Below are 19,138 nucleotides of genomic sequence, written 5' to 3'. Positions count from 1 at the left end.
TCATCTTACAGGACAGTGCAGTAAGTGGACAGTTTGCAGGGTAGTTGCAAATCAGTGTGGGAAGCTCTGAGAGGTAGAAATGCTCCTCTCAGCACCATTGATCCGACCTAACAGTGCTGGTTCTCAGCGTAATTAAGTCATAAACTTGAATGTACTCTGCATGTTTGAGCCTGCCTCCAACTCTGCCCTGCCTGATGGCACACAGGTGCAGAGCAGCTGAGTGTTGGAAATTTCCTGACCACTTATCCCATTACCTCTGCTGTTCCGTGCAGTCCTGAGCAAGGAGATATTTTCTACAAGGAGAAATAAGGAAGCTTTCAGTCTTGCTTTAATACCATATTTTGCACTTAGTATTGAAGTCTGACGAATGAGTGCTGATTTAGAATTCCTTTCCACTTCCTGCCACAGCTTGCTCCATAAATCAGATAGATAGGACCTCAAATGGAACGAAGAGAAACAGGACTCAGGAGTAACATAATGATAGGCAATGGGGGAATAAGCATCACTGAGTCTAGTGCTCATTTTTAATGTTTAGTTACATTCTAATGGAGTCTAGTGGAAATAAAAAATCAGATTAATATTCAGTCAGCAGCTATGAAAGATGTCTCTTTAACTATGTCATAGTTAAAATTTTACTGGCAAAATACGATCAGTGTAAAAAACTTACTGACTAGCTAAAGTTTTCCAGCAGTTTAAGTAACGACATACCGTAATCAAGAGGATGCTGAATGATCTTAAATGAAGAGTGTGCTGGTTCTGCTTAAGAAATAATTTAGTAGCTCAGAGGCTTAGGGTTAGCTTCAAAAAATAGTCAATGCTTTCAGGCCTAAATTTCACACTCCCTGATAGAGCAGCCCTCTGGAAAATATAAAATGAAAAGAAATAATATGTCACTGTATGTAGAGATTGTCCTGATGAACTAAACATGAAATTCAGAAAAACATTGAATGAATATATTTTCTGGGAAATAGGTTGGCTTTAAGAGTACTGCAAGAATTACCATTCTTTATTAAATTACTCCCTCAGGGGTTTTGGGTTTTTTTTGCAAGGAGTACTCTAAAAATGCCTTTTTATCATTTGGGGAAGCCAGCGGGTTTATAGATGTGTAGGGGTAGATCCTCTCAGTGAAGCAGTATAGCCAAGCTCATATCAGGAAAGGAGGAGTTGCACTGGGTCTCACTTTCAGATTAATCTCTCACTTCAGAAAGAATGAAGCCCCACAGGGAGTCAAATGAAGAATCAACTGCATTGATAGGAAGTTTTATGCTTTACCTGCCTCACTGAGAGACGCCACAATCACCTTTCCCAGGATGGGGCTGGCACCTCTGACACTCCTGAAATAACAGCATCTTACTATTAAGATTTTTGTCTATTGGTTGAGATGCGAGGGAGGAAATCAGCCACATGTGTATGCAGAGGGTTAAAATTGTAAAAATATGCGCAGAAGAAGCAGGGGTGAGAAACTCAACATCTTTGCATAACAGCCTTGAATGAAGTGAATATCCCTCCAGCTCTGGAATCCAGTGATTTGGTTTTCTTGGATCATGGCATTGGTTTCCTGAAGGTAACGTAGCATTGGGATCAGTTCCTAAAATTAAATGCTCTTGTGACTGAATAGATTGATTAATAATAAGGAAAGAGGAAAGCAAGAAGAAAATGAAAAAAGCCCCGTGTAATAGCATGCCAGAAATATTAAATCTCCTCAACTGGTTGAGGACTGTTGCATAGTAATTGGCAAAATTATATACAAAATGATATTTGTGTGCTTTCTTGTCCACCCTCTCTCTTTCATTCATCAAATTGCCCGTTCAGGCTTCAAATAAATAATTGAAATAGAAAAGCTAAGGCAGATCTGTAAAAACTGAATGAGCCTTTCAGACTCACAAAAGCTTGAAGTACTGGAATTTTTTTCCATGAAAGGGCTAAACATTAAGATCATGAACAAATCATTTTGTCCAACTAGTGTGAGCTTCAAACACACAGCTGCATGATCCAGGGAAGTGACATATCTTCAAAGAATAGAGCAGCCTGAGTGATGAAAATCAGCCTGCCAGTCTGTACACATTTACATGAGTGCTTACACTATCAGTCAGGCATTTCCTCTACACCCGTAGTTTTATTTAATGTGAGCTATCAAGGATTACAAATGGACAGTTTGCATTGCATTTCCTCCCAGCTCCCAGCCGTGTGCTGTGAGCAGGACTCAGGCACATCCAAGGCGCTCTCTGGTCTCAGTGTGTGCCCTTTGGTGGGGGCTCTTTGCAGGGTCAGCAGGACCAGATGTGAAGCTGTGATGCTTAAAGCTTGTAAGGAGCTCTGTAGGAGGCACCCTGGCATGTTCGGGACATGGAGACACCCGACCTGGTGCTGCAGCGCTGTAGAGCTATCTGGCCCTGCCTGACAGCCCTCATGGAGCTCTGCACTGCAGTGCCAGACATGCCCACTGGGAATACGGGAAACTGGCCAGGGGAAGACTCGGGAATGCAGCAATGCAGTGTGACAGGCTCAGCTGCACATACTCACCTGTAGGTTTCCAAGAGCCGTGTTGTTAAAAACCTTATTGGAGGTATTGGACGGCAACCTGCAGTTCCCTCATGGTCTTCAGCTCTACCCAGCATGTCCAGTCCATCCTGGTCTTCAGAGTCCCGCAGTGGGGAGGAATCCCTCAGGCAGACCTGAATGCTGGGAGAGCAGTAGGTTAGTGAGGAGGAAGATGCAGTCTGGCCACAGGCTCCTGAAGTCTTGGTGTCACTCATCCCTCTGATTCCACTGCAGTCTCCCCCATCCAGAGGCCCCTGAGGCTGTCATACCTCCTGGTCCGGCCAATGTCCCACAGCACTCACCACCAGCTACAGTTCAGCTCCTCAAGGAGTGAGTCAGTGAATTCCTTTGCCTGCTGTCATCAGGATGATGAACATACTTTGCCTGAAGGGAGACAGAGCAGTATCAGGTTTGTGCCACCATCAGGAGCAGGATACTAGGCTGGATGAACTCCTGTCTCAACCTGTAGGGCCATTTTTATTGCATACTGATCATTTTGATCCCGAGCCAGCTATCCAGCAATTCACTCTGGCTCTGAGGACTTGTAGTACATTATCATACACTTTGAAATTCATGCAGGGAAGATGTGATATTGCAAGTATAAATCAGGAGGTGACAATTCTCTTTTGGAAGGTCATGTTATGTGGGGCTCTGCTTTGCGTTCGGAAAGCCTCTAGCTTGAGAAGTTTGGTGTGTTTATTGTTTTATGAAGAATGGATGTTGTTTATCTCCTTTTTGTGCTTGACACCTCCAAGATTCAAAAGTTTTTTTTAAATTCTCTACTTGGAACAAAAACCTAGCCCTGCAAAGGTGGCCTTACACTGCCAGACAGCGATGTGGAAGCTTGTCAGGGGGGTATTTTGCAGCCATGCCTGTGTAGTTCCTCATTTCCTTGATCTAGCCCTTCCTCCTGCAGGAGTACGGAGGGCAGAGAGGTCCTCATGAACCTTCATGTGAATGGGAACAGAGTACAAGGATCTGGACTGTGGCACTCAGGGTGGACATGGCCAAAGTTCGATGATGTGGTCCTGGGCTTGTGGGAAGAAAGGGGAGGAGAGGAAACTTTGGGACATGGGGGAGAGGTCCAGTGAAACTCTCTACATTGTCTGAATGGTACTTGTAAGAGAGAGGACAAATCCTCTTCTCTCTGCCAGAGGCACTCTTGACCTACACAAAATGTGGGAGATCAGCTGTTGTCAGATGGCTGGGGGCAGAGGGCAGTGGTGTCCTGCAGCTCCCTGCCTGCTGCACAGTGGCGGTGAGGATAAACGCCCACATGTGCCAAGATTAATGCTGCGATAAGAAAGCAAACACTTCTGTAGGTAATTCACACAAGTCATGATGTGTCTTTTGCTTTGTGTTAGTGTCCCCTGAGAGCATTTCCTCCTTAACATCAGCTTTTTTGTCTTCTGACTAACTCTCTTACCTGTCCATGCTATATGACATGGGCACGTTTTTGAACAAGTATTCCCGGTACGTTTCAGAATTGCTTAAGAACTTAACTAAATCCTCCAAGTTCTTTGCACAGCCAGTGATGAAATAATCTACTTAATTGCCCAAATAAATAAAGCAGAATTTTGGTTTAAAAATTAAGAATGTAAGTGATAGGAAATAGTAGATATGTCTGCTTATTTCTTTTCAGTGGGTTCTTGGCTCCCCCTCAGCTGTCTGTGATGGTCATGGTATTTGCTCTAATTCCAAGTTTATGTCATCCATTTTAATCATTAGGCCTTGCCCAGTATTACTGCCCAGTGAGATCACTTTAAAGCATAAAGTTAGTGAGGAGTGAGAGTGGGAGTTGTTACCACATTTTGTTGGTTTGGTCTGCACTTCTCAGTTGTTTGCAAGACTGTGGTGTCCACAACTGTAACAGTGAGGACACGATCTGAGGATACTTCTGTCTTCACTCATCTAAACCTGCCCTGATACCGTTATGGAACTTGGCCTTTGGTAAAGATAGGTGTCCTGCTTCAGGGTAGGAGTCTTTCTTGAGGATAAAACCTTCAATTTTAGCGAAAATACTGACAGCAGAGAATTGTGGACAGAAGCCTGATGGCAGAGACACATCTGTAATGCTCCATCCACCTAATGATACTCAAGCTTTGAGGAACAGTTTGCTGAAAATGAGGTGATATTGCTGGGGTGTTAAGCAGTCTGACATTCCTGGCTCATTAAAACTCAGGAAAATCAGAGCAAGAATTTTGAGCCATAATGGGAATGTGCTGCCCAAATGTTAACAAGAACCCCAGTAGGAACTTAGGAGGATTCCAGTGGATGTAGACAGTAAGTTGTGCTCCATCACATTTTTATGGAGATGTCATTTTGCATACAGAATGATCGTCTTCACATGCATGCCACTGTCTGTCGGATTAATTTATTCTGGAGAAGTTGGAACTAAGAAGGAAACCATGTCTGAATGTGTTGCTAGAAGACATCAGTTGCCTTTGATGGAAAAAACGGAGTTAAACATAGTGTACTAAACTGTGAGAAACAAATGTGACGTCTCTATAGAGGAGTGAATGGTTTCCATTAAGCTTGCTAAATCTGTCTTTCTCAGAATACCCAATATAACCTCATACACTCTTGATTTTAACAGGCTTTATTATACTGCACCTCAACTACATAAATATAAAGCTAAAATATCTAAAATATTTAACAGATGTGGAACAGTAGAGAGAGACCTCTATGGCATACAGTATGGGATTGGTCCAAATTAAATAGTGATCACGGACCATTAAATATTAAACTCTGTTCTGGAGGTAGATCATTATTTCTCACCTTCTGTTGGCAGTTCTGGCGCTTAAACGAGAAATGAAAAAACTCTTGACTAATACGATCTGTGAAAATGAGTAGCCTGAGAGTGGTTAGTTCTGATGTTGCAGGCTGCACTAACTTCTGAAGAGTTAAACAGGATTAAATCATGCTCCCAGTATCAGGTACACCACGATTTAGAAGACACTGTACAAAGGGAGTTGTAGTACAAAAAAAAGTTAACAAAGGCAGCAACTCCAGATCAACACCCTGAGTACTTCCACTCATTCATAGCTGAATAAAGGGACTAGCAGTAGATGTGAGAAGCAAACTGCAGTGATGGAGGCTTTGCAGGCAGCAAGAGGAGGGAGAATAAAGTATCTGTGTGAGATCAGGTAAAGGGGCAAGAAATAAACCTAGAGTGGTGTGAGAGGGAAATGGAGACATATGCTTGTGGGAGCACAGCAGGGGCGGGATGAATGTCTGAGGAGAAGCCCTAGGGTGTTTATCTAGGATGTGTATTACTCATCAGAAGGGTGTGGGAGAAATGTAACAGGGAGGAGGGAGACATCATGAAAATTATAGCAAAATATGGTTCAGTCAGTTTCCCCTTCCTTATAAACAATAAGTGAGCAGTGACTTGGTCTGCTCTACACTGGCCACTTATTTTCAGTATGGACATAATATAGGCATGATTTATTATTAATATAAAATAAACATTTATTAAAGTTTTCTGCTCCTGTGGTAGTCCCACCTCTGTTGTGACATGAATTCCCTTTTTTGATAGAATAAGAAGAATCAGAGGGTATAATCAACTATTGCTGCGTATTTCCCTTTTAGAGACGTCTTAAAAATGTGAACTTCTGAAAGAGGCCACTAATGTAAAACATCCACTGTAGATCCAAAGAAAGGATATAGAAAACACATGGATGTAGCCCATAGTAACCATTTATTTGGAGGTAATAAACTGCCTTTTCTAGAAAGCATTAGAGTAGAGGATCTGTTGAAAAAATCCTCCCTGGCTTCTGGCTAATGAACAGAAGAGAGATAAACAAAACATAATAAAATAGCAAAACACCACCTTACGATGTTTTATCAAACATCATTGTAACTGTTTTCATTCCTTTGTTAATATTCATTCTTTCATTTCCCATTCTTAAACATTTAAATATCAGTGGCTCTAATATCTGACAGAAGACAAAACATTTCTTCATTACAAGACAAAGAATAGCTGATCAGCAAAGCAGCACACACCGTGCTGAACACCTTCACAAATAGATCTGAGACGCACAACAGATTGCAGCAATTAAAAAGTCTCTCAAGCCCTTCAAAACACAGATACCTCAGCTGTGTGCTTCACATTAATCCAACCTCCTTGAAGATAAAATTTGACAAGTTAGTCCTTCATTATGGTTCCATATTGCCATCTCTTTTAACAAAAACCAGGTGAAGTGAGTAAGAATCAGGACACCATGTATTTAAATAATCACAACAAGACTTACAATATATGTTGTCATGGTATAACTGATATAACTGGTATAACTCCGTATTACCTGGAGTGTAATGTGTCAAATGAAGGGGGGTAAGAGGAAATATGATTTATAAAAATGGGCACAATTAAGCACCATTCACCTTATTAAAATTTCACTTATTTAACTGATGTGTACCTACATTGCAATGGAGAGGTGGTGAGATCAGACTTGAAAGAAAAACCCAGCATAGGAAAGAAAACAGAAAAAAACCACCTACCATCTGTACAGCAATAAAAGAACAAAAAAGCAGGGGGATATCCTTTTAATTATTACAATTAATCATGTTTATTACAGATGGAATAAGGGACCAGCTAAGAACAGCTCCCTGTAGTAGTAAATCCAAAAGAGTAGGCAGTCCCTGCAGAGCTTGCAAATACAGGAGGCCAGGTAAAGCTCTGGGGAGGGTAACAGCGCAAGAGAGAGCTTTGTAGTGGAGGTGGATCTTAACACAATTCCCACAATGGCTTTTTGCCCACTTTTCTACATAAAAAGGCTTGTAGCACCATTCTCTTTGTGTCCCTTTGAGTGCTGTGTCTGTCTTGAGCCCTATGACAGCATGGGGAGGGCTGGGGACTGAGGAGGGAAAATTTTTTGAGTGATGACCTTGAGTGCAATCGGTGAGCAGGCTTTGATTTGGTAGTCAGTCATTCAGGGCATCAGAGTAATTGGAATGAATAGCACAGGCCTGCCCCATAACTTACACACCAGCCAGGGAGGAGAGAGAGAGAGGGAGCATTAGTGCTGCTGAGCCTTTCCAGCTGCCTTAGATTTCCCTGCGGGTGTGTGCCCCCACAGTTGTAATCACAGCCGATCACTGTGAGTCCTACCTGCCTGACAGTAAGAAGCATGGCCTCGGCTTTGAAGTTAAACTAAAGATAGATTCCTTCTTTTTCATGCTTGATTTGGATCAGATGACCAAATACACAGTGGGGCTCTTGCTATACTTCATGTTATGTTTCAGCAGCTAAATATAGCTGTATTACCTCAGAAATACTTAAAAGACCCAGACTAAACAACTCCCCCAGATACAGTAGTGGTGCTGGGGTTCTTTGGGGACTGCTGTTCCTTCCCAGTTGGGTTACAGCCAGCACTGGTTTGTATGGCTGCTGCCAGAGCAGCCAGTGCTCAGGGCTCAGCACAGCCATGTCTAAGCTCCAGGGAAAGAGAGGAAGCCACAATGCCAGAAGGGTAAATTCTTCATAGTCTCTTTATGCCATCTCTGCCTTGTATATTGTGATTCATGGTTAGGAAAATGCCCAAGGCAGAATGAAGGCTCTGTAATGTGATTACTCAGGCATCAGGTGAGAAGACAAGGGCACGGGAGTCTGCCTTTGTTTGCTTAGATCATCCTTTGTCACCGCAAATAATCGTTCCTCCCAGAGCTGCGTGTGAACACACCAGCCTTGTGGGGCTGGAGTGAGGCTATTGTGAGCTGGTGGAAGTGACAATGCCACAACTCGTTCTTCACTGCAGCGGGAGTGCCTTGCCAGGAAGGAAAATTGACAGGCTCAGTGTTTGCTGTCAGTTCTGAAATCCAGGACCTCTCACCCTTAGCTTTTTGTTTTGAAGCAATGGCTTATCCAGCTGTGTGTTTCCTGGTACTTGCTGCTGTCTCAAGCCGCAGTTAAGTGGGAGCAAAGCAGGACATCGGTACAGAACCAGCACGTGATGCGTGATGCAATCTCAACTCTCACTCAGAGGAGGCCGGAGGCAGCAGGAAGCCGGGGCTGGCAGGCCAGGTACCCCACATGGGATGCTTGACAAGCAGGATATAAGCTTTCCTAGAGCCATCTTACCTTGAATAACATCCCTGCCCATGAAAAAGTATGAGCTTTTCCAGCCTACATTTCTCCCCTAGAGCACTGGATTGCGGAGAAGCTCATCTAGGATTTCCCGGACAGTGGGGAAACTTGCTGGTGGTCAGTGGTGAGATCCCTGGGGTTGATTCCTCCTTGTTTCCACTGAGAATCCCTGCATAAAGGAAGATTCTGAGTGGTATAAAAGCTGTGAGAGAGCAAAATTTAAAGGTAGGCCAGCCTTATTCTCCAGAGGTCTAAGGCAGGGAAGAGACACAGGTGAGAGGATGGAACGGTCCTCGCAGGCCTTCGGTGTGTATCTGCTGGGCAGAGCTGCTGCAGTCCACAAGGGACTGGTCTCCAGCGGAAGAAGAGCTTCCACGTGTAAAACCTAATGATGCATTCAAATAGAAGTGACCAAGAATCCTCATGCTCAGCTGAATGGATGACTGCATTTAGGCAGGAAAGAGAATGCTGTTCCATGAGAAGGCAAAAATGACAGGGGTGGGTCACAAGTAAGCAGTGAAGAGGACCTGGCAAGAAAGATTAAATACAAATGAAATGGAGAGCATCTTGCTGAGAAGGAGGAAAACAATATCAGTAGAATGTTTTGTTTTCCACTGACTGTCTTATACTGGTGGTTCTCAGGTCATTTTTCTGGGTTTTCACCTATTCCAGACTAGGTCTTAACAATAACAGAAGCCAGCTCCAGTCCAGAATTCTCTCTTGTCTTTAGCAGAGCTGACATCTTTCCTTCGCTCTTTTGGAACACTGCTTGAAATTTAGGTGAAGTCTACAGAGCTGTACAAGAGTAGAATCTAATTGAAGCCCATCAATGGAGAAAATAGGATGATTGTTTTAATTAAAGGAAGAATTAAATTTTTTGTGAAATAAAAAATGGAATGGAGAAACTTCAGAAATCTCAGAAGATACATCAGTGAAAATTATTCTGTTTGATTAAGTGGGAACTTAGTCACTTGTCAAGAAAACATTCTGAATTAATAAGTATAAAATATAAGTGTAAAACATCAGGGCAAATGATGGTTGCTTGGATGTGCTGAAATGGCTTAAATGAGTCCTGCAGTAAAGTGCTGGTAGCACAAGTCTGGAGCCCTGTTCTGAACATTCCTATTCTCTCCCTGGAAATACCTTTATATAGTGTGAATGAGAGATAAAGACAGACTTTCAAAGCCACTTTACATCTTTGGTAAATGTGGGCCAGTTCCCAGCTCTGAATTATAGGATATCCAGCATAGGAGGATGCAGTTATCAATTTCCCCAGTGCACCACAAGAGAGCTTTTGATCTTTGCGATCAGATTATCTTGTTAGTGGCTCTCAAAAGGCAGTAGGAGCAGATGATATTCCGTGAAGACCGATGCACTGACCTTTTTCCATTTACTGTGCCTGTCTGAGCCTGAACAGAATTTAAACCTGTGAGGGGAAAAGCAGAGCTGCATCAGACAAAGAACTCTTCCTGCTCTCCAGAAATTTCACTGGTGATCTGCCAAGGGCAGTTGGTTGTTTGCCCTTATGTTGTATTTTAACCTGGTTTCATAAACAAACACGGCTTATGTAATGTGTTCTGCTGTGTCCCTGCCTCTCAGCCTTGCCACTCCTGCTGTAGCTTTTCTACTCTTTAGCCAATTTTAATCAAATTTAACAGATCCAGAGTTCTGTGAGGAGAGAGACTCACTGGTAAAAACACAGTATTGTGAACTCAATCTTTGTGACGGCACAGAACCTCCATGGAAGCCATCAGTGAAAAGCTGTAGGAAAAACCATAAGAAAAAAGCTGCAGTGACAGCTGCTGCTTGCAGAAGGATATTTTCTTCCCTCTTCTTCCCTTTTTAAATAAAAATGATTTAGCAAAAGCATTCAATCATGTCCTCAGATGTTACCATGAAACCATGGGAGTACAACATCTGGAAAGAGAGTCTTTTCTTCTGTCAAACTTATGCAACATGAAATGCATTTTTCTGTTTCCAAACAGAAAAAATCTGGGCTGGCCCTTCATGTGGAACCAACTGGAGCAGCTCCACAGAATTCAGTTTGCTGATTCATAGCAGCATAGGCTCCAATCCTTTTTTTTCCTCTTTCTTTTCCTGTACATGTGGCACTTTCTAAATAATTCGACATATTTATGATATTCAAGATTTCAGAGAAGTGTGGTGGCCCTGAAACAGTGGGATTATTTTTATATGTGAGTTTGGGTTGCAGTGTCATTAAAGCTAGTTAGCTTATGTAATAAATAACTGGTGATTTATCTCCCACATTGATACATGTTAAATGGATGACAAACATCGTTACCCATCTTCTTACCGTATTTTCCATACTTCATTCCATATTGTATTTTAGTGCTTCGTTGCTGTGATTTAGTGTGGAGGAGACTAAGCAGATCCCTGTTTCTGTCATGTTTTCACACGAAACGTCAAATCTGAAGCCTGGGTCCATTGAGTGCTACCAAGTAATGAGAGACTTTGATGGTTCACAAGTCTTTCCAATGAAATGTCAAACTTTTCATACTAAGAAAATTATGTTCCCCAACATAGAGCTTGAAAATAGATAATTATCCAAGAACATGGAACAGTATTAACATGCACTGGAGCATGTCATGAACATTTCCCTCAGTAAATAACAAAGGTAATTGCTGTCAGAGTACAAAGCAAGGAGGAAGGTTGGCTCTGCTCCTTAGACAATTTAGATTGGCCACTGTTTACTCACTTAGCCCATAAAAACGTGCAGCCTATCAGAAGGGTGCCATTTCAGGGCTGATGGAGTGTGACCAGCCTGCTGATTGCGGGCACTTGTCATTTCACACTTCCCGAGTCTGATCAGACAGAAGGTCCTTGGCTATTATTAGACATCTAAACCCTGATGAGTCAGAGCTCATTTGTAAACCATATTAAGCCCCAGTAATAATTAATACATTTTTTGAACCACATTTTGACTTCAGGCACAATTAAGAGGCTTCATTCTTAGCCTAGAGGAGAGAAAGAATGGACATAATTTGCTAGGTGGACAGAATTCTCCCATATAGAAGTCAGAGAAGCAAGGAGAAAAACCCACTCCTAATTGCTAATGGGGCTAGTTCTGGTTTGGGATTTTACAAATCAATTTTCTAATATTAGAAACTAGTGGAGTGTAGAGATACAGCATAGAAGTCTGGAAGATATCTTCTAAAATACCATGTGTAGCTCATTGACATCACAGGCAACTCTCCTCACGGATTTATTCATCCAGGTCTTGCAAATGCTTGAGAATTTTTGTCCTCACCTTCATCATGGGAAGCTGCTCCCAGAACTCATCACTCTGATAGTTAAAATGCTTGTTTCCACCTTTTTTTTTTTTTCTATGCTTCTTTTATTCTGAGAGATGTCTCTGCATTTAAGGGAAAGGCAGGATACCTTTTACCAACAATACCCAGATTCTCCCAGTCATCTTTGGGCCATGGTCTTTTCAGGGAAGGCTCTTAGTATATTGTATCTATACAAAACTTGGAATTTGAGCCATACTGTGGTGAATATCGTGCACAGACAGCTGAGGGGGAAGCAAGTACCCACTGAAAAGAGACAGACATACCTACTATTTCCTATCATTTACATTCTTAATCTTTAAACCAAACTTCTGGTTTATTTATGTCATTCTCAGTACCTTGTGGTCACTCACAGCAACCCTCTGCCTCCGAAGCTGTTGTATCAAACAGACCCTGTCCCCAGTAATGAACTATTTTGAAGGGTCAAGGGTCTCCTGTAAGCAACTACTACTAGATTTTATTTTTGGGAAAGAATCACTACGCTGTCTAAAGGTGATTTTTTTTTTTCCTCAAAGTGAACTATTTTGAAGAGTCAGAGGTCTTTGTAAGCAACTACTGCCTATTCCTCACCAATAATTGTTTATGTTACATATTTATTACCATTTATTACAATTTTATTGTAATTGTTTACCTTTTTTTTTTACCTTAACAAGATGCAGAGAGTCTTCAATGTAACACGACAGATTTTTTGGCCATATGCTCTCTTTTCAAACTACATGTACTGCAACTTAAAAAGACAGTTATGTTTTTGGGCAACACTACACTACATTTTATGTCTAAAGGTGAAATTCATACCTCTGACAGAGAGTAACCCAACATCTATGTCTGAGTTAAGCATATTAGATACCAGATCAGAAGGATTTTCTTTAGTGCATCACGTAATACCAAAAAGTTACAGTCCAACACCGAGACAAGACATCAAGGAGAGGTGTCTGCTGCTTCCTTGCCCCAGCTGACTTGTTGAATTTAAATCAGATTTTCTTTCTTCTCTTTAAACATCTGTTTAAGCACATTATGAACTAGAATAAGTTGAGGTTTTTTAATTTGTGCTCACTTTACATCAGTCACAATTAATACTTTTTAGGTGACAGTTTACCTAAGCTGTTACTATGAAGCTCTTGCTAATGGCGATAAGATTCTGTGAGTGCACACTCTGGTTGCTCCTTCACAGTGTCATCAATAAATAGGAGAACATATGTAGCTTGTGTAATTTAATTCAGTGAATATTAAGCTGCTCCTGGTGCTAGCACTTTCCTAGAAACAAGCTCACCTTGAAGAAGCAGTTGAAAAACAAAAACCGTAAACTATAAAAATAGAAGCATTAATTGTGCAGTATAACAAAGTGAATCTCTAAAAACCGTCTTCACATTCCTGCTGAAACATTTGTAATCCAACCAGAAAGAAATAAATACTTTTAGTTCCTCTGCTGTGGGGTATGGATCTGCAGTGGACTATCCAGGAAATCAGAGAGACAGAGCCGGATTGGAGGAAGGACTCGGAGGAGAAGTGAAAAGTAGTCAAAGATAAGTGAAAGTCTGGATTTGTAGGTACACAGTGTGTCATCTGGCAACAAAAATATCATGGAGAGGGTAACGAGTCAACCTGCATAAACCAAGAGAAAAAAAAGAATCACAGATAGAGACAGACTTGGGCAAATACAAAGCCTCAATGACAGAGGATTTGAAAGTGTGTGTGGAGAAGCTAGGGCTCTAAAATCAGGAGAAAAACATACAGAGAAAATAAAGGAATGTTTGCAAGAAGCTTCCACTGAAACCATAAGAATCTAAAGCAATGGTAGGAATACAGATGTTGTTTTTCTGAAAGCAGTAATTTAGTGATTTGATGTGAACAAAAGCAAGTCAGAACAAATAAAAACACCAATTCCAACAGCTTTTTGGCTTTAAAAAGTTGGATAAAGTCAGAAAACAAGTCCTGACCTTCCCAAAAGATGGACACCTCATACTAAAGATGCTCAGAAACAGTGGGAGGGTTGGTCAAGTAATAGATGTACTTGGAACAAAATAATTCTAGAGTGAAGCAGAAGATGAAAAACAGCATGTAAAAGACATTAGAAGCAGCTGTGTCATTTCCCCTGCCACATGTAGTGATCCCAAGGAAACTTTCTGTTACTGTGACCCTTCTGCTGCTGGATCTTGTAAGCCTGTCCTGCTCAACCAGAAGTTTGTGCCATTTATCCAAAAGGTGGCTCTGTGGGGAGCTGCAATGTCACAAACCAAGATGGAGCAGGTAGGGTTATCCTGAGAAACTTGATGGGAGAACAAAGCAAAAAAAAAATCTGGAAAAAAAAATACCAAAAATGGAAAAAGAACTTCGAAATTGCTGTGTAGCTTGAGTGGAGATACACTGAGGCAGAGGGCAAAAGAAGGGTGTCAGGCCCCACTTTCTGAGACTTGCACTTGGCACGTTCCCATGTGCTTGAAGAGAGCCTTCCCCTTCAGTGTGTGTATGTATTATTGTCTATGCCGGTGCTCCTATATTTATATGTGCTAGGAGCACCGGCATAGACAATAAATACAAATATCAGTGGATGTAAATGTGAGGTGCTTAGGCTGGAGAGAAAACCACAGAACACAGGAATCCACCAGTGTTGGTCCAGTTCCCAAGCTGAAAAGGTCTGGTCTGGAGGGATGTGAATAAAATTCTAAAGCCATTGTCAGCCTATAACTGTGTCCCATAAATTATGTATAGCTGTTCAATTAAATTACTGTAATGTGTCCAGGTGACTTGTAAAGCAGGACGTGTCATGCAAAGGTTATTGTAAGGACCTGAATAAACACAGCAGAAGGAAGGCTGGGGGTGTTGGTTGCTACTGAAGGTTGGATGTCTGTTCCCTTCAGGTAAAAAGGGGATTTAGGAGTTACCTCCTTGAGTTGTTCTACTTCCTGAAGAAACTAGAAGGGGATAATGCATCAGGCCTTTTTGGGGTTCTGTGAAATAGAGACAAGGGAAGAACAAACCAAAGAAAATGTCTGACAAAGCTGAAGCTAAGTAAGTTTATTTTTCTTACTTACGTTGTAATATATGAGTGCTAGATAACATGAAAAGAAGAAACAAAAGCAACTGCCAAATGCTTTTATAAAAGAGCTAAGAGCATATTTGGAGAAAAATTAACCATAAATGTTATCTCAGAGGAGAGGTCCCACTTGGAATAAGCATATATATGGCAGTTATGTCTAAAATTTGTTATGGTGCTATTGTTTTGTGAAATGACAGAACATCTGCTCAGTCACAAGGCACCAGTAAAATGCAGCTTTATGCCTAAAGCAGTATGTCAGTTCCTAACAAAAAATGTATATAACAGGCTGAAAACAAAGGCACATTGTCTTTTCCAGTTGTAGTCATTTCTGACCTAATAATGGTTTAGAAAGGATTTTTTATTTTTAAATAAATGAGTGGAAGGATTGAGTCATTTATGACTTTTTTTCAAGATTAGGCTTTGTGCATTATTTGTGCATAAGCTGGAAAAAATGCTTTGTCTCTGCAAATCATATTTGTGTCACTAGAGCACTTTTAAAAAGGCAGCTACTTGTAAGTACCTTGAGAAAACACATGCTTAGCTTACAACTTCTAAATGCAGTGTATAATCAGCTGATTTTTCCTCCCACTGGAAACACCAGCAAGTGATACATGTGCTCACATGGCGAGTGGACACAAGTCACATTTCACCTCAAAGCTGACTCTTCAGTGGGAAAAAGCATTCACAGTGCAATCTGTCATGTAGAAAACTAGTTAACAAATCCCTCAGGAACAATTATTCTATGGAATTTGTTTCTGGATATTACAAGCACTAAAGTTTTAGGTGGCTTTTTTCAATGAGAGTATTTTCATTGTTGTGTTCACTGACCTGAGAAGTCTGAAACTGTGGTGTAAAATATAGTTTTAAAACCTATTTTCTGATTAATTTGGGTTATTATCCTACAGCTTGAAGTCATCCCCTCAGATACACATGCATATATGACCCCTCAGAAAACAGACTGATCGATGAAACAGATAGAAATTGGCACGTTTTTATAGAATGGTTTTCATGCAGTGAAACAGTTATTATTTAATTAAGGTGTGGAAGTATTCAAGTGGAACATGCCTTCATGAGAAACTGTGAGAATGAATTTGTATTGTGACACACGTGTGTTCAGAGTGAGAATTAGGGTTAGACTCATTGTGGAGAGCTCAGGGGTTGTGTGTCACGGACTCTTTGAAGCTTCTGAAGTCTGAAGGACTCTTTTATGTGACTGGGAGTGCGTGTGCTACATCATGAAGTATTAATAGGGGAGAAATACAGGAGCCACTCTCATATGAATTCTTTCTTCTCCAGAAAACCTTATGTCAGCAGAACTTTTTTTTTAATATCACTTAAGGTTGGGGCCTTTGCTGGAATAAATAAAATCCATGCGGGAGAGTCATCTGTGTCTGACTCAGAGCTGAATAGTAATATGTGATTTTTACCTTTAAGCTGAGTCAGATACAGATACTAAAACTTTCCCACAGAAGCAGTATATAGTTTCTCAGAAACCCTTCAGAGGTTTATGAACCTGATCCAAAGCTTATTGCAGTTGGGAAAATTCCTGATTTAAGTCAGTTTCCAGTTGGACTGTACAAATCTTATTGATCTATTTATATAACCTTTTCAAGAGGAAAAAAAAAATTATCTTTCACATATGGCAAAAACTTGAAGACTTAATTTTTAAGCTGTTAACATTCTAGTATTCCCTGGAATCTTAGGCAGCAGATATCTTGTGCTTTGTGAAGGTAAAGGCACAAGCTCCAGGGCCCAGCCTGCAATTCACTGCAGTTATTTAACCAAGGCATCAATTCTCAGCCCCAGAACAGGACACTTCCAGGCAGGAGCTGTTGTGCAGAGCTGCCAGAGGTGGCTGGATGGCATCATTTGTCAGCTGGCAGGGAAAGAGTCACCAGAATAAGGCGGGTTTAAGAGTGGCTTTTAAGCAATGATAGAAATGCCACAACTGACTCCAATCTCTGCTCCTCAGTGTTAAATACGAGCAAGGGGCTGTGGTTCTCCCTACAGCCATCTGGGGAAGCAGGGAGATTTGTGCTTGGTGGCAGTGGCCTGGAGAATTGTTGGGGGCTTTTTTAACAGATCTGTGTCTGCCAGGGTGTCTCAGAAGATGACCTGAACCTTCAGGTGACCACCAGGTTCTCTGCTGGAGACCTCCCAGTCCCACAGCCACAAAGTACAGCAGGCATCCCCTGCCCATACCCACCCCCTGGACCCAGAGAGTAAAAAGTGATGGTTAATGTCTTGCATTATGATCTTCTAAAGCCTGCACCATCCCAGTCCAACCTGATGCAGTCTGTGCTATTTTGGTGCAGTTTCAGGCCTTTAGGACAGGTTTCTATTATTCTGTGAAAAAAAGGAGATTGGCACATGCTGGCATGAGCTTTGCTATTGCACTGAAACACGGATCTCAATGAAGTCCTGTGGCAGTAGCCAAAGGACAGCTGTGCCTTCAGAATCTGAAAATGAGAAGGGTGCTGGGTCACAAGTCCCTATGAAATGATGCCATTGCCTACTCAGCAGAGTTGCATGGTGTGTGTGAAGCTCCTCACTGATGTGGCTACACTATTCCATCTCCTGGAATGATTTATTTGTAGATAAACCATTACTGATGCACAAAGTCAGGCTCTGGTCCATCGTTCTAGATGAGTGGTAGCCACAGGACATAAAAGCTCTGTTGTAAAGAGGCTGGGAAAGGGTATCCAAGGTGAAAAGGGTTGGTAGATGGCACCTGAGTTGATGTGAAGTGGTCATGGTGAACCTGGATATCAGGGCTCTGGGTAATTTGGTGGCCCTCTCTGCTGACAAGCCAAGAAAGGGCTGGATGCACCTTCAGAGATGCAGAGGAGATGCAGATCTGGGCTACAGCTCCTCTCTTGCTGCAGTGAAGGCGCTAGAACCCAGAAATGCTGCAGTGCCCCATGCTGGAAAGTTCAGCTTCTTGTTTGGAGGTGGGGCCTATTTGGTTCAAATATTACTTGTTTTGAGCAGAGGTCAGGATTTGGACCATGGGCAATGAATGAAATCAAATTTTTGAAAAGGAGTTCCTTAACAGGCAGTAAACATTTCTGCTCTGACTGGGAAACAGTCATTAAAAGCTTTTATTTAATTTTGTGTCTGTTCTGTGTGCCACTCAGCCATTTCTTTTCATTCTGAAGAATTATAACTAAGAATGAATGAGTCTTTTCTAATATGGTCAGGACCCAATAAATCTGTGAAAGAGCTGAGTTATCTTTCACCCTCGTAGGCAAAATTTTCCAATTGTTTAAGAAAATGTTGTTTTGTATTGCCATGACATCAGTCTTCATGGCTGTGAATAACAAGGCTCAACATTAAGCAACTGGTTTATAAAAACCAGACATGCAGTAACAATTAGAGAGTGTACAGTGCGCTTCCCCACTGGAGTCCATACCCTCTCCTCCCACTTACTGATCTTCCCACTGCACTGTGGAGTTACTTGTGTCTTCAGAAGGAGCAAACTGATCTCTTCAGTGAAAGGCTGCAAAGTTTCCTGAGTTCTGCCATGTAGAAGTTGGCATCTGTTGTTCCACAGAACTGGATCTCTGCCGCACTGCTCCAAGCATTTGTCAGCCCCGGAGCGGAGGATGGCAGCTCCCAGCATCTGAAGAAGAAAGAGACTGTGACACAAAGCTTCCCAGCACAGAGAAATTGCTGCATCCATCACCATCCTTTCAGTCCAGTTAATACAGCTGTATTAGCCTTGTGCTCCAGTTCACCCACAGCTCCCAGAACACCTCCTTTTAGTGTTTGAATCTCCAAAGTGTTACATTTCAAAATACGTTTTGCTCAGTACCAAGAATAATCAGTCCTCTGGGATGAAGCAGATCACAAAGCCTGAAATGGATCTGGAATTCTTTAGGAGGAAGATACTTGTGATTGAGGGTGCTGGATAGATCCACAATCTGACAGCAGTGCAGAGTCTCTGAGGGCAGTACAGAGTCTTTCCATTTGGTCAGTGCTCCTCAGGTGTGGGGGAAAGGTTCAGGCTTCTCCTGGACCATCCTTGCTTGACGAATATTTGCCTTATAACACGGTTTATTAGTCTGAGCCAATTGGGTTTTTTTTTTTTAACCAGATAGTTCTGCTCTTGGTGTGCCCTGCACAGGCTGGATTTAGATTCACTCCCAAGGAAATAGGATTTTTCAT

General features: G+C 41.8%; 1 protein-coding gene across 1 annotated transcript in view; it reads left to right on the top strand.

Annotated features, from left to right (window-relative positions):
* Positions 1-19,138, top strand: part of LOC309576577 (glypican-5-like) — a gene marked incomplete at its 5' end in the record, with an annotated part of 330,180 nt that overhangs the window by 223,544 nt on the left and 87,498 nt on the right. The gene's annotated exons all lie outside the window — the stretch shown is intronic.

This window comes from Coloeus monedula (assembly GCF_965178545.1).
Source record: "Coloeus monedula genome assembly, chromosome: 10".
Taxonomy (NCBI): Eukaryota; Metazoa; Chordata; class Aves; order Passeriformes; family Corvidae; genus Coloeus; species Coloeus monedula.
This window is presented reverse-complemented; position numbering and strand designations above follow the sequence as displayed.